General features: G+C 44.2%; 1 protein-coding gene across 1 annotated transcript in view; it reads left to right on the top strand.

The window, feature by feature from the left end:
• The first annotated feature begins 208 nt into the window (after positions 1 to 208).
• The window catches only part of SV2B (synaptic vesicle glycoprotein 2B), a 70,873-nt gene continuing 55,211 nt past the window's right edge, over positions 209 to 15,870 (top strand). Inside the window, exon 1 of the mRNA XM_035132182.2 lies at positions 209 to 493. The gene's annotated coding sequence lies outside the window, so the exon portion shown is untranslated. The remainder of the gene's footprint in view (positions 494 to 15,870) is intronic.

Genomic DNA, 15,870 nt, shown 5'->3' with positions numbered 1-15,870 from the left:
CGACTATTGTCTCTCTCTCTCTGTCTCCCCCCATTCCCTCTGCGCCAAGCACAATCAATTTTCTGTATAAGTTAAAGTCAACACATCTGTTACGTTAGTCTTCCCTGACGCCCTGCTCCCTCCTTCCCTCCCTCCCACCCCTCCCATCTGTTCTGCCTGCAGCTTCCCCGTATAGCTTTGTTGTTGGGGTGTGTGTGTATGTGTGTGTGTGTGTATGTCTGTGGACGAGAGAGAAAGAGAGACTCCCTCCCTCTCTCTCTCTCTCCCTAGCTGATGGACTCTCTCGTTGCTGATCTCTCCTTACCTGGATGCCTGTCCTCAGTGGGGTTGATCCGCTCGGCTTGCCAGAACATTTGGTCTGCTTAATCCCCCTCTGACGCCCACATTTGAGGGGCCAAGAGGCAAAAGAAGAAGAAGGGAAGGGGGAAAAAATGACCAGGGAGCAAATAAACAAATGAGTAGCAGCTATGGAATGAAACATTGACTAATTCTGGTAAGAAATACTCCTTCTTTTCTTTTCCTTTTAATTCCTGGGTGCATTTGGCCCTACTTTTCTTTGGAAGTCCAGCTATAGTGCAGCAGTAAAGGATTCATCCAAAGAGCAAAGGCAGGGAACAGGAAGGGATGGCGGAAAGGGGAGGAGGGGAGAAGGGAGATTGCAAAGTCCCCAGAGCTCGTCAAGGGTTCGTTCGGGTGGTGAAGGTTCATCGGTGCCCCCAGCTCATATTTGGCATGAGGATGTGTGGGTTATGTCTTAAAAGAGCTCTTGAGTGTACCTGGACTACCAGAAGGGTTGTGGATGGATGTGTTGCTTGGTTATCCCCCCTCCCCCAACACACAGGACGTATGGGTATCATTTGGAGACCAGCACTAGGCTTCAAAAGATGTTACATAGCAATCTGGTGTGTTTTGCTAGCCGCGAACTGGTGGTTTCTAGCAAATGTCCTGTTCCAGATTGGCCGTGGGGACAGGTCATAAGTGAATATCAGTTCAGAAGCAGAGATGGGGAAATCCATAAAGAAATTGAATGCAGTAAACTTTTTATTATGCTAGCGAATTTATATTTTGCGTATAGTTGATCTTTCTGGATCAAATTTAAGAGACAGTGAAATAAGTACCAGGGGAGTGAGGGGTGAAAATGACCATGTGGGAACATAAATTGAATGGAACTTTTTACAAAACGAACCCCCCCCCCCAACCCTAAATTATACACATCAGAAGTGCTTGAAGGGACATTTTGAATAACGATCATTACCCAACCCATACTCCAGAGACGAGAGTAGGATATTGAAAGGAACAAATATTTTGCCATCCTCATAAAAATAAAATGCAGTTGCATCAGAAATGAACTTGATTTATTTATTTCTATTTTTTTAAAAATCTGCAAAGCCTGGTCATGCTGAGTTGGCAAAGGTATGTTCCTAATGAGAGCACGGCTAGGTTTTTGCCAAACATAAAGCTGTAGCTCCTTGGCTTGGCTCCAAGAACCTCAGCCGGCAGTTCCTGACACTCTCCTGTTACATGATGGCATGGATTTACTGGTGTGGAGTACAATCCATCTGCAATGATGACCTTTGGTCATAACACATGGACCTTGCCCATCTTGCATTGGGGGCTTCGCTTCTTCTTATGGATAGTATGCAAAACTAGCACAAGTGGGACAGGTGAGGAATAGGAATTCCCCACCTCAATAACCGTTCTGAGATAGAGATGTGGTAGAAATGTGAACTAGTTCTCATTTAAGGCAAACATACACAATTCTCACTTTCCAGATACGAACAGACACAAAGCCATCTTCCGAAATTTGCACATCTCTGAATTTTGCTCTGCCATTCTCTAGGCAAGAAATGTGTACAAAAAAATGTATATGCCAGGGTAGAGTGTGCATATAAATGCATATATTAGTGACAACAACATATAAAAAGGCATTTTATTAGAAGGAAATGGCTTTGGAGAAATGTGTGTGCCAGGTAAAATTGCAATAAAGTGTGTCTATTAGGAGAAATTCGTACTAAAAGGATGGTGAATTTTCGTAGGGATTTAAAAAATACATATAAATATCCATAAATTGTCGTGGAGAATTGAGCTTAAGATTGGAAAAAATGAGAAACTGAGAGAAACGGGCAGAGTCATCCATTATGATTCTGAGATCAAAGTCCACTGTATGCTTTTTGTTGTAAAGCACACCTGCCTTGATTGTTTGACACACAGGAGGAGGAAAATGTGCGAATGTAGCTTTCAGTTTGCAACGCTCGTTCCGTGTGCCTCTTTCCTCGCATCCCTACAGGCTTGTACTACAGTTACATTAAACCTTAATGTGAGGCTCCACTTCTACCAAGCAGCTGGGGTTTGCTAATCCTTTGAGTGGTTGCTGCGAATGGGGTTCTCTGGCTAATAGTCTTTGCATTTGTGCTGGCAAGAATTTAAAGGGGCCAGACGGTGCCCTTTGAGTCCAAGATAAGATGCAGGAAGGAGGGCAAGGGAAGAACTTGAGATGAGGTAAGACGTTGCATTATTTTGGTTCAGAGGCAAGGACATATCTGCATCTTAAAATGCTTTGCTCAGTGGATCATTAAGAATCCTAAGGACTCGTGTCCCCAAGAAACAAAGGAAAAAGCATGATGCCTGCATCCAAACTGGCAAAGTTGAATGAGGGTGGTGGTTTTTCTTCTTCCTGGATTGGTTGGTCCAAAGCTGATCATGAGCAAAGTCTGGATTATTCCCCCCAGTAATTCTTGTTTCATTTCTGCCTGTTTTACTGTACACCAGCCCTGTGGATAGGTCCATAAAATTACTAGCCCCCCAAAAACCTTACTAGTCCTCCTGATCCCACATAAGACTATGTGGCCTTTGAGGGGGAAATTGGGAAAACATAATTTATAAAAAAAGAACTGTGGATGTGGTGGATTTGGTTTAATTAGTTGATCTATTTGCCCAAACTACAAATATTAGCTACCTGTTTCATAAACATACCAACATTCTGAAAGTGGTGCTGATTCAGTGTTTTGATTTTATTCTCTTATCACCCGTGAAGCCATGAATAACATCAGATACAAGTAACTCCCGATACAGTACGTGCGATTCTAAATTATTCATTCTGGCTTATTACTAATGGCTGATTCACCTACAGGTATAACATGTCAAGGTTGCTAAAAGTTGGGAAAGTGATATTTTCTTGCAAGAAAGTAAACAAGGCACTGTGATCTAAATTCGAAGTGTATAAAATCACAGGAGATTTACTTATACAAAAGGCATAATATTTAATAATGTTGGACATATTCCACTCAAATGTATGGGATATACTGTAGGAGGGGTTGGGTGTGCATCTAACAATAGAAGCAGTTAAGGATGCAAGCCTATATCCACTTACCTGAGAGTAAGCCCCATGGAACTCAGCAGAACTTAGCTTTGAGTAAACATGTACTGGATATCGCTGGCAGAATCTCCTTCTGTGTTGGTGTTAAGCCTGGGGTATTTGATGCTGTAAGTCTGACTATATTCTGAGAAATACTCTAAATTCTGTAGGTGAAATTTGCTGATTATGATGAGTGAATCTGTCTGCTTCATTTTCTAATTTTTCCAACCACCATGCCACATTTCTGCATGAGTTTGATTTTTTTTTAAAAAAAGGCTTTTCAATATTAATCAGGAGTTTAGTAAGCTTTTTTCTTGTTGTGTGTATACCAAGAGAAATGTATGCAAAATTTTTGCATGCTATTTCCTGTACTATAATGCAGTTAAGTGTCTTACTTTCAGTCACATATGCATTTATTATTATTTTTTATTGCACAACTTCTCCTATATCACACCTTTTTCTACACATTGATTTGGTTGGAGAACTGTATTGAAAAATTCAGAGAAGTGTAAGTTTTAAAAGATGACCGTGTTCAGTTTTCATAGTGTTTTGAGAAGTGCAAATTAAGCAGGTTCCTATTTAATTACAAACCAACCCAATTTCCTCTCTCATCCCTTGCTGAATAATCTGGAAAAGGATGTGTTGATGAAAGTCTAATCAATGCTCACAGTGTGATGTAGGAGCCTTTGCGTTACACAAAACTCCTCCATTCTAGAGGGGTGTGTGTGTGTAACAGATGTAAATTATAAACATTTGTCTTCAGAGAGTTTCTGTCTTAAGATGAGATGAAGGAAGTATGTACAAATGTACAACAGCATGGTTAGTATGATGCACGGTCTCGTTGAGTTCAGTGGGACTTACTCCCAGTACAGTTGGATCTAAGTGCTAGTTAAAACATTGCTTTTCTTTGTCTCTATGGTACATTTTAAACTGGCCCTGTTGAAAAATGGGTGATACAATATTGCTGCATCATGGGATATGGTTCCATGATGCAGTGCATCTCAACAACACGCAAAGGTTTTAAGGGGGAAGGTAAAAGATCAAGCTGCATTCTTAGGAATCCTGCAAACTGCAGAAGGCAGTTTGAGGACTTGGTTGAATGATGAGCTACACATTTTTAGCATAGGGCAATAAGGCTATGTCTGTCTCTATGTCTTACCTGGGGAGGGGCAGGGGGAGGAGAGGAAGCAAGGCACTGCCAGTTCTTGTGTGCCTCTCAGCTAGGGATGTGTGAATCTGTCGGTTTTGGTTTCTCTTAAATTTTTCATTCTCCCAATGAATGTTCTCCACATTCCTGCATCCCTTTGCAATTTTTTAAAATAAAAAGTCCTCATGAAAATTCGTCAGCACGTTAGTGTGTGCTTCTCCTAAGATACATAATAATAATAATAATAATAATAATAATAATAATTTATTATTTATACCACGCCCATCAGGCTGGGTTTCCCCAGCCACTTATACAGAATTTCAGAAACACAGCAGCTCTGATGGCCATACCAAAATGTTTTTAAAGTTTATAAGCTCTACCCTTTTCTGAAAGTAATAAGACCCCCCCCCCATGTTAAATGCTTTAAACATGGCAGGGCCTAGCTGAGGAAAAAGACCTTCTCTGCATTTGTAGCTGCCTCATTAAAGATTGAGCTGGCTGGTGGAAACATTGACTGGCTTCTCTGCTGTGACGTTGTCAAGAGGAAAACCTGCCAGCTTGCAGCTTCTTCGCTTTATCCCGGTTTGTTTTATATCCCTGCTCCGTGCCTTATCCCTCCTCCCTGTGAAAGGAAGGCGCCTCCCCCCCACTCCACTGCGCCTATCAAAACATGCTTCTCCCTCACTCTTTCTCCTGGGACTGGATGTGTCAGCTGGTCCTGCTTAATAGCAGAAAACTGCCCCCCCTCTCTCTGTGTGTGGTGAAAGCAGAGCATCATCTGACCCTCAGAACTTCTTCGTAATGCCCCTGTTATGCCACTCTGGGCAGCTTCCAACAGAAAAATACAATACAATAATCTATTAAACATTAAAAGCTTCCCTAATCAGGGCTGCCTTCAGATATCTTCTAAAAGTCTGGTAGTTTTTTTTCTCTTTGACATCTGGTGGGAGGGCATTCCACAGGGCATTCCACAGGGCAGGTGCCACTACCGAGAAGGCCCTCTGCCTGGTTCCCTGTAACCTCCCTTCTCACAGTGAGGGAACCGCCAGAAGGCCCTCAGCACTGGACCTCAGTGTCCGGGCAGAATGATGGGGGTGGAGACGCTCCTTCAGGTATACTGGACCGAGGCCGTTTAGGGTTTTAAAGGTCAGCACCAACACTTTGAATTGTGCTCGGAAACGTACTGGGAGCCAATGTAGGTCTTTCAAGACTGGTGTTATGTGGTCTCGGTGGAGATGTTGCTGGAGAATTGACTTTGGGAGAGGGGCAGGTTGTCAATTTTGGTTTCCCCTAGTTTCTCATTTTTCCAGTATTCAGTTCATCAAATTTCTGCATCAGATGGTCCTTCTTAAAAGTGATGATGATGATGATGATGATATCCTTCTGAAAATTTGCCAGTGATTTAGTGCACATTTCTCCATATTATATGGAAGTTCCCCCCATACACATTTTTGCAAGCAATTTCCCCTAATATAACATGTGCTGTATGATATTTTCATTACCAGATGCATTTTAAAGAACACTTTCCCCTTGTATATGCAGATTTCGTGCATATTATTTGGTTGGAGAACTGGAGAAATTCAGAGAAGTGTGCGCTTCAAAGGAGAGTTGTGTTTTGGTATTGGTTTGAGACGAGCAGATTTTGGTAGGTTTGCATTAAAAGGCGAACCAAGAGAATTTCTCCCCTATCCCTAAAAGCTCCACCGGCAGCTCATGTAAAGCCTTTTGCACCTTTATACTAGCAGGAAAAACCCACCCCATGAGACTCTTAATTTCAGGGTTCGTGCCCCACCTTGGGCAAAAAGGTTCCTGCTTTGCAGGGGATTAGACTAGATGCTCTTTGGGGTCCCTTCCAACTCTACAATTCTATGATTCTATGAATGTTTTGAACCAAACAGTGGCATCTACTGCCTGTTGGACCTGCTAGGGGAGAAAGCAGGGAGCCCGCCAGTAGGTGGAGCCAGAGCCAATGAGAGACATAGCCAACTAATTCTAGTTTTGTCTAGATCGGGCATCCCCAAACTGCGGCCCTCCAGATGTTTTGGCCTACAGCTCCCATGATCCCTAGCTAAGAGGACCAGTGGTCAGGGATGATGGGAATTGTAGTCCAAAACATCTGGAGGGCCGAAGTTTGGGGATGCCTGGTCTAGATCCTCCTCCTTCTCCCTGCTGTGTTCTACAATGGCGACACTGAGGCTAATTAGGAGGAAGAAGTCGGTAGGCAATGCGACCTTCTGGACTGGTTTTAAAGAAGAAGTCAACCAGGTGGAGTTGACTGAGGGCAGACTGAGTTTAGTGGGGCAGTGCCCCTCTTTTGTCTTAGTGGATCACCCTGCAGCAGAACCAAATGTATAAATGCAGAATTATCAAGCTTTGGTTTGTTGATAGCAACCGAACACCAGTAGAAAAAATGCTGGCTTTGCCCTCATACATCTGTTTGGGTTTCAGCTCACTCTCCTTCCTGCCCACGAGTCACCTCTGCAGCCAATTCTCTTTTTATGAGAAGAACAGGCTGTGCTATTTGGATGAAATGTGTGAGCCAGGATCCAGCCTCAGTCCTCCCTGGGGGTGGGGGGTGGGGGGATGACAAGCCAGTTTTTAATAAGGCAGGAGCTGGTCTTGGCTTTGCAGAGAAACAATTACTTTAAAAGAGACAAGCAAATCACACTAATGAGATTAAAAAAAGAGAAATATTAAAGCACTCTTTCAAATCTCAAATCCTCGTTTTTAATTCTTATTGTACTTCTGGATTTCAGCCACTAAGACTATTTTTCCCCACCCCCAGCAACAGTAAGTGCTAGAATCCATATCCAGCTGAACCAATATGCTAAGTGTGCTGCAGAGGAGGGTTGCGAAAAGCTCCACCCTCTGATCTCTGCAGATCAAGCTGTTGTTACGGCTATAAAAGTTGAGTGGCTGGTCCCATTTGGCAACCCTGGACCCCAATGTCTTTAATTCCCCCATCTGTTAGCATTTCCCCAGGAATATGTGCAAGGATGCCAATGTAGTGCAGTGGTTAGAGTGTCGGACTAGGACGTGGAAGACCAGGGTTTGAATCCCCACTCAGCCAGAAAGCTCACTGGGTGATCCTGGGCCAGCCATGGTCTCTCAGTTTAACCCAACTCACCATGTTGTGAGGATGAAATGGTGGAGATCGTGTATGGCATTTTGAGTTATTTGAAGGAAAAGCTTCATGCTCCACCACCAGGGGCGGAGAGCAGGTGGGGGCAGGACTGGCACGCATTCTGGGGGCAGGGCGCGTCGCCTGTGGGGGCGGGGCGCCCAGCGCAGGCGAGCGGGGGCAGCCACCATGGCGCCCTTGGGACCGCACGCTGCCCAGGGTGGAGCGCCCCCCCACGCCCCTCCTTTGCTACGCCCCTGGCTCAATGAGTGTACAGTCTGTGTGCCCAAGTGTACCATAGTTGAGCTGTATAAACACACACTCTTTTACACAAATACTTGCATGTGTGTAGAGATAGCTTGGATCCACCATCGGACACTGGAAAATATTTGCATGCCTGAGCAGCACTTGCCCCACTAAGCAAACCTAGCAGCCTGCTTTGGCCATGTATTAATGAATTATATATACATTATATATACACAGTGTTTTAGTTTGAAACCAAACAGCATAAAGTGTATATATATATATATATATATATATATATATATATATATATATATGAAGCTGCCTTATGCCGAGGGAGACCACTGGTCCATCTAGCGTCCATCTAGCTCAGCATCATCTGCACTGACTGACAGAAGCTCTCAAAAGTGTCAGACAAGGAGGCTCTCCCAACTGTACCTGGAGATGCCAGGGATTGAACCTGGGACCTTCTGCGTGCAAGGCAGGTGCCCTACCACTGGCCTACAGCCCTTCCTATCACTTGAGCGATGTCTTAGTGAGGTTCTTTTGGATTGTGGCTGTGGTGCTGAGGCCCACTTGGCCTTTTTGTTAAGCTAGGCCTGTCTACGTGTGTGTGTGTGTGTGTGTGTGTGTGTGTGTGTGTGCGCGCGCGCACATGCGCTAGGGGTAGTTTAGGGCTGGGGTGGTGAAACATTGAGAATGAGAAGGGGTGTGTGTGTGTGTGTGTGTGTGAGAGAGAGAGAGAGAGAGAGAGAGAGAGAGAGAGAGAGAGTTACTCTGTAAAACAGGAGCTCCCTGTTTGAAAGCAGGGATTGTCTGTGGAATCTTGTTAGGTCTGTCAGCAACAGATGGCCTCAGTTCACAACTGGTGGAAGAGATATTTCTGCCAAAGAAAAGTTCCCAAAGTGATTGCATAGAACAGGAGCAAAAGGGACAAAGGTTTCACAGCATCTCAGGTCTCATGCCTAGAAAAGTTTGTTGACATCCTGGCCACATTCATTTAAAGCTCTGTGATACCACTTTAAATAGCCATGACTACCCGCAAAAAATTCTGGGGGCTCTAGTTAGCTAAGGGTGCTGAGAATTGTTAAGAGGACCCCCTAGAGCTACAATTCTCAAAGTAGTCTAACAGCCAATCCCTCTTCACAAGAAACTTAATCTGGGGGTTTGTGGGGAAGGATGTTCCACTAAGGAAGCCTTTCCGAACCTGGTGTCTCCTGAGGTTCTGGACTACAACTCCCATCATCTTCAGCCAGCCCAAGAAGCTAGCAAGGAACTCACTCTCCAGGGTTTCTCATGGAAGTCTTTCCCCAGCCCTACCTGGAAATGCTGGGGATTGAACTTCATGCAAATGACATCCACTCCATACAATATTATGGCCACATATGGTATACCTCCTGCTGAGTGACTCCTGCAGCCCCAATTGTAGTTCAAAATATCTGAAGGGCAAGCTGTCATTTCCAAAATGCCCTTCAAAAGCAGCCTGGCAGAGAGCACATTGAAGCCATCTAAGCTGCTATGAGCTGAGCATTATCCCTCCCCACCTACAGACACTCCCCTCCCAGCTGCGTTTCCCACCTTGAAACTGAAAAGCACCAACTGTTTTATCTAGCTTTTGCCAGCAGTAGTTATTTGTGTAGATCCCCCCAGGTTTTTACTAATTATGTTTATTGTAAATGTTTTCTGCATTCCTGTTGTTTCTGTAAGTTGCTTTGAGTCATTTATGTGAGTAAGGTGACTAGTTAATAGCAACAGCAGCAGCAACAACAAAATTGGAGTGCTGGTATGTCAAAATTCAGGTTTTTTGGGGCAGTTTTTACCGTACATTATTAAAAGCAGCTGAAAACAATTTACAGTCACAGGAATAAGATGGGTCCTAAAAATATACATCTTAAGTGTCAAAAACCAGGGGCAAAGAGCTGCCAACTGCCTCTAAACATGTACAAGTGCTTGTGTAAAAGACTGTTCACTATGTGATTTGTATAGCTGTTGTGTACAGAGACTATACATCCATTAAACATTATACATGAATAATTTCACAAGTATAAATTATTTGTGTACACAGGTGCAGAGACTGTGCAGTCATTGAATGTAATGTGGGAACATGTTCTGTGGACAGATTTCTAACACCATGGTTGTGGCTTGATGTTTCTTTTTAAAATTAGAAAGATCTTACGAAAGTGGATGGATTAAGAAAGACCCCTCCTTTTGTCCTTTCTTTTTATAAAGCAGAGTGTAGCATTATTTGTACATGAGAGAAATTCAGTGGAGCTCGCAACACCCTTCCCCCCTATCTTGATAGACCCGCCCATTTAGACCGCATGTTCAAGAGCAAGAGCGGTGCGTATGAAGCAGGGAATGGAATGGAGTCAATGTGGTGCCCTCAGTATGTTGTTGGATTCTATCTCTCCATCAGCCCCAGCCAGCATGGCAAATGGTCCAGGATGATGGGGATTGTAGTCCAACAGAATCTGTGCACCTTGTTGGCTCTAGGTGTTGTTGAATTCCAACTTTCATCAGCCCTAGCCAGCACAGTCAACAGTTAGTGATGATGGGAGTTGGAGTTTAGCAGTCATGATCCACAGGGTTGTCCAGAAGTGAGAAAGACTCGTGGTTCATAAAAAGGGAGGCCAGAAGTTCCTGGTTCCCCAGTCAGGCAGAAGGGTGAGGTAGGACAAGTCAAAAGGTGAAAGGTGGTACCTTGGAGAGCAACTTAGATGTGAATTCAGGACCATGGACAGTGCTTTTGCAGCTGAATTCAAACAGACATGCTATCTCAGCAAGATTCTGGAGTAACAGGATGAGTTTTATAGCACTGCAAGGTAGACATTAACTGGAGGCCCTCAGCCTCAAGTTAAAGGGCTGGTGTTTTCTTCTGCCACTGATAGTTCAGTGGGATCCCCAGCTGTGCAGTTCTTTCCCCAGGGCTTTCTTGATCACCTGAGTAGTCTGTGGACCAGCATCTCCGTCGAGTTTAGTTGAGGAAATGCAGGCTCCAATGTCTGTGGCTCCCCATGAGACAGACCAGGGAGTTTATCTATCTCTTCACTGAGGCTGTTGTTATTGGAGGACTCTGCCTTTGAGGATTCAGGGCTTAGTAGGTGGGCTTTGGTACCCACCAACCGATATCAGACAACACATTCAAGGGTCATGCTATGCTTGAATATACTTTCAAGTAAATTTAGGGTGGGGGGGATGGTTCTTTAAAGTGGGGGTAGGGAATCTTCTTCAGCCTGAGGGACACCTTTCCTCAAGGGACACCTTCCAGGGATGACATGGCCCCAAACAAAAGCAGGTGGAGTCCGTGCCAAAAGTGGGTGTGGCAGCAGATAAGACTGTTGTCAGAGGTTTCTACACACATACTTTCCTCCATCTTCTATCAAGGCAAGCGAGAGGCGTTCTCACAGTTCAATGTCGTATTCAGGCCAGGGAAGAGCAATTGAGGAGGGTGTGTGAGAGAGGGCAGGACTGGGGTGCAGGCATGGCCTATGGAGAGTCCTGAATGCCAGATAGAGTCCCGGGTTGGGGGGGGGGCTACATCTAGGCCCCAGTACCCAGCTCATTTCAAGCTGCATCAATTTCTCCCATACCTTCCAACATTTCTACAAAAATGAAAATAGGGACATCCTATTTAATAGTACTACTACTACTACTACTACTACTACTACTACTACTACTACTAATTTTCTTATTTATACCCCACCCATCTGACTGGGTTGCCCTAGCCAGTCAGATATAAAAGAGATAACAAAACATATTTAAAAGGATAACAACATACTGTATATAAAAAGATAACAAAACATCAAACATTAATAAACCTCTATAGAGGGCTGCCTTCAGATGTTTTCTAAAGGTTGTATAGTTACTTATCTCCTTGGCTTGGGGGGGATCTCATAACTCCACACCCTCCAACATTTCTCTGATGAAAATAGGGACGTCCTAAGAAAAAGTGGGACAATCCAGGATCAAATCAGAAACCGGGATGGCTTCTGTAAATCCTGGATTGTCCTTGGAAAACAGGGACACTTGAAGGGTCTGTTCTCCTTACTCTACCCAGCTAGAGCCTTCCAGGAGGGAGTTGGAGAAAGGGATGTGTGGGGAAGGCAATTACAGCTGAATCCTGTTTTGCAGATGTGAGACTGTTAGAGAGGCAGGATTGTGGTCCAGGTTGCAGCCAGCCAACCCCAGCCAGGCCTGATTCATCCTCCTGCAGTTCTCCCCCACCCACCCTGCCCCACCCCCACCTGCCAAGTCCAGGATGAAAAATCCTTTCAATATTTAAACAGCACCACGGAACAAAAAGCACCAGCTGGCTTCTACTGTGTAGGCAGAGAAAAAAACGAGGGTGGGGGAGAGGAAGAGGGGGAGGCTTTTCTTATGAATTTCACTAATGAGGCTCTTCCCTGAGGTAGCCAGGCCGGCGTGCTTTCATCCATGCAATCTTCTTGGAGGACATGAGGGCGATCCCGGCTTGTCAGCCACTCCCTTCACTCAGGCGGGTCTCAGGAACCTCATTAGAGGTGCTGGCCTGTTTTCAGAGCAGCCTTCTAGGTGTAAATCTAACTTTCGGAACTTCAGACTTCTGGGAGATTGCTATGCTGAGCTGCAGGCTTTATAAATCAAGATGGATGCAAGGGATCTCTTCCCTCCCAGCCAACCTGGGCTTTGGTGGTTCCATTCTTTTCTTTTTTTAAAAAACAACAACACCCTACACATGACCCAAAAGGACATGGGAAGATCCTTGGTTGCAGTGCACTGCAGAGCTGCCTGCCCGAAAAACAACCTTGGAAGCCTGCATGTAGAAATGTAGTCCACCAGGGGGAAGGCTACACAAAGCTTCCCCCCCCCCCCGATATGTTTGCTTCCTGTATGTAGACTCCAGAGAACATTTTTATATCTTGGAACATAAAACAATTTTTGCATTAAATCTTTTTTTTTTGAGGCTGTACTTGTGTGTGTATGCATGGCCACACTTTCTGCTTTTCATTTTTTTGCATCCCTAGCTAGCTTTTGAGGCTGATTCTTGGGCGGCCTCCCTTTCATTTCTGAACACAGTGGAACATTATGTTCTGCGTTAGCATTGTGTATGGATGGGGGCAGGCTAAGAGCCTGTTAGAAAGGTGCTTGATTGAAAAAGGAGAGGAAGCCAGCTTGGAAGAGAACTTTGAGGCACACTGTGTTTTGGGAACTGGTGTGCTAAACTGACTCAGGGGTTTCTACAGAAATGATGACCAAAGGAAATTGAGCAAACAGCCTCTTCCCACCCCCTCCTCCTCCATCCTTCCTTCCTTGGCTACTAGCCGCAATGGCTGTGTTCTCTCCCAAACTGTTCTGGACGCCACACTCAGAGCACATTGCAGACATCCAGTCTCAAGGTAACCAATGCATTGAACTATTTGTGCTGTTTGGTAGTGAGGAAGTGAGTGATGACATACAGCGAACATTACATTCTTTTCCACTGTTCCAGCCACCCAGGATGCTTCACCCAGGACTGCCTCTCCTGGTATGCCCTGCGGAGGACCTTAAGGTCCACAAATAACAACATTTTGGAGATCCCGAGCCATAAGGTGGCTAGATTGGTCTCAACTAGGGCCAGGGCCTTTTCAGTATTGGCCCTGACTTGGTGGAACACTCTCTCACAGGAGACCAGGGCCCTGCGGGATTTGACATCTTTCTGCAGGGCCTGCAAGACGGAGCTGTTCCGCCTGGCCTTTGGCCTGGCCTTAGTCTGACCACTGTGTTTTTTTCTCCCTTATGGTTTTGATTTGGGCCATTTTATAATGAGGCTGCATTTTAAAAATTTTTAAATCTAAATTGTATTTTAATCCACATTTTAATCAACTGTTTTTCTTTCTTTTACGTTTTATTGTAATTTTTTTTTTGATGTCAGCTGCCCTGAGCCTGGATCTCACTGGGGAGGGTGGGGTATAAATAAAAAATTATTATTATTATTATTATTATTATTATTATTATTATTATTCCATTCCCCTTCCCATTTTCCACCCCCCAAAAGGCATTCAGCACTCTGTGGCCACGGAGCATATGCAGAATGTATTGTGCTTTTTTTGGGACGGGGGGAGTTGTGCCATTACAGTTCCCCCCAAAACTTCTTTTTTTGGGGGTGGTATTTCTACAAGTCCCTGTGGCTCTGCTAATACCCACTCCTTGTTTCTCAGCGACTCTGTTTGGTCTATAACCCTGTCACTACTCACTACTCGAGTTTGTTGTTAGGAGTGATACCAAAAATGAAGGAGGGGGGAATTAATTAACAGCTTTTGCAATTAATTCCTGTGCTTGCTTTTGTGTTAATTAACTGCAGTCTGTCCAAAAGAAAAAGATGTTACTAATGTGGCGGGGGGCAGCTCTGAGTTGAAGTGGATGCATCTAAATTGCACTGGCTTCTTCTTTTTTTTAATCAAAATAATTTCGGCGTAAATTTCAGGCAATGCCTGGAAGGGGTTCCTCTTCCTTCTGCAATGGTGTTTTTGTTTTTGTTTTTGTTTTAAAGATTGAGCATTCAATATCTTGACAGCCTTGCAGAAGGAAAGCCCACCAGTTTTGGAGAAGGGGAAGGCATGGCTGTGTAGAGGCATTGTTAGATTCTGCTGGTTAATGACCCCTAAGCTAGAAGCAAGCAAATATCTATCAGAGCGGGAGAGTGCTCTTGTGTTTGGGTCCTGCTGGCCGGTTTCCCATTGGGGCATCTGGTTAGTGCCATTGTGAGAACAAGATGATGGACTAGTTGACCCCGCTTTGGCCTCATCCAGAAGGCAGGCTCTTTGTCTGTTCTTACGAGGGTGGCGTGCAGTTATTTTTCCAGCACGCTGCAGCCACCCTGCCTGCCCACACTTCCTGATTTGAAAATGGATCCATATGGGGAGTTACCTCACAACGGCCTCTGTAGTTTTTAACCACAATTTAAAACACAACAGAAAAATGCAACATTTCCCCCCCTCTGGATGTTGCCGGACTACAACTCACAGCAGCCCCAGCCAGCGTAGCCAATGACCAGGAAGTTATAGTTTGGCAGCATCTGGAGGGACAAAGGTTAAATAAACCGGCTTTCAAGGCAAAGTCTCGTCAAATGAAATTGTGGGCGGGATTCGAGATGGAGGCAGCGGAAGGAAAATGATAAAATAATTGTAACAGATTAACTTTTTTGCAATAGATAAAAGATGTAATGCAGGAGTAAGGAGTAAAAACATTGTGGAGGCGAGGGTGGGAAGTCAATTTATGAAACAATGTAATTATCTGATTTGAAGGCTATTGTGAAAATGTTTGAAAAATGTAATATCTAAAAATGTAATATGTAAAAAGTGTGTGTGTACACACACACACACACACACACACACACACAGTATATTCCTGTGTATAAGACTACTTTTTAACCCAGGAAAATCTTCTCAAAAGTCAGGGGTCGTCTTATACGTTGGGTCGTATTTCTTATACGGCGAGTATATCCCAAACTCTATATTTTGACTCCTGTCCCCTATATAAAGACCTCAGGGATGAGATCATCACACCTCTGATATCCGCCATTTCGGGCCGCCCATCCGAGGATATACTGTTTTTCCTCCTGGCAGACCAGACTGCCCAGACAACAGAGAAGGTAGCCAGATTTACTGAGAGGGCCATGAGACTGAGGGCCGCCAGCTGAAGGACAATAGCGCCTCCTGTGTGAACATATAATTAAGATCTCATCTGTTTCATTTTAATTGTGTTATGCTGAATCCCGAGACAGCACATTTTATTGTTATATATAGCATTTTTCTTTTTTCTTTCCTTTTTATCAGGTTATGTAATATGAATCCTTTGTTGCAATGGCCTGTAGGCCACGCAAATAAATAAAGTTTTACTTACTGGAAAAGTTAGGGGTCGTCTTATACGCCGGAATATACGGTGTATATGTGTGTGTGTGTGTGTATATATATATATATATATATATATATATATATATATATATATACACATATACACCGTATATTCCGGCGTATATATATATAT

This window comes from Zootoca vivipara, chromosome 14 (genome assembly GCF_963506605.1).
Source record: "Zootoca vivipara chromosome 14, rZooViv1.1, whole genome shotgun sequence".
In the NCBI taxonomy this organism is placed as follows: Eukaryota; Metazoa; Chordata; class Lepidosauria; order Squamata; family Lacertidae; genus Zootoca; species Zootoca vivipara.
This window is presented reverse-complemented; position numbering and strand designations above follow the sequence as displayed.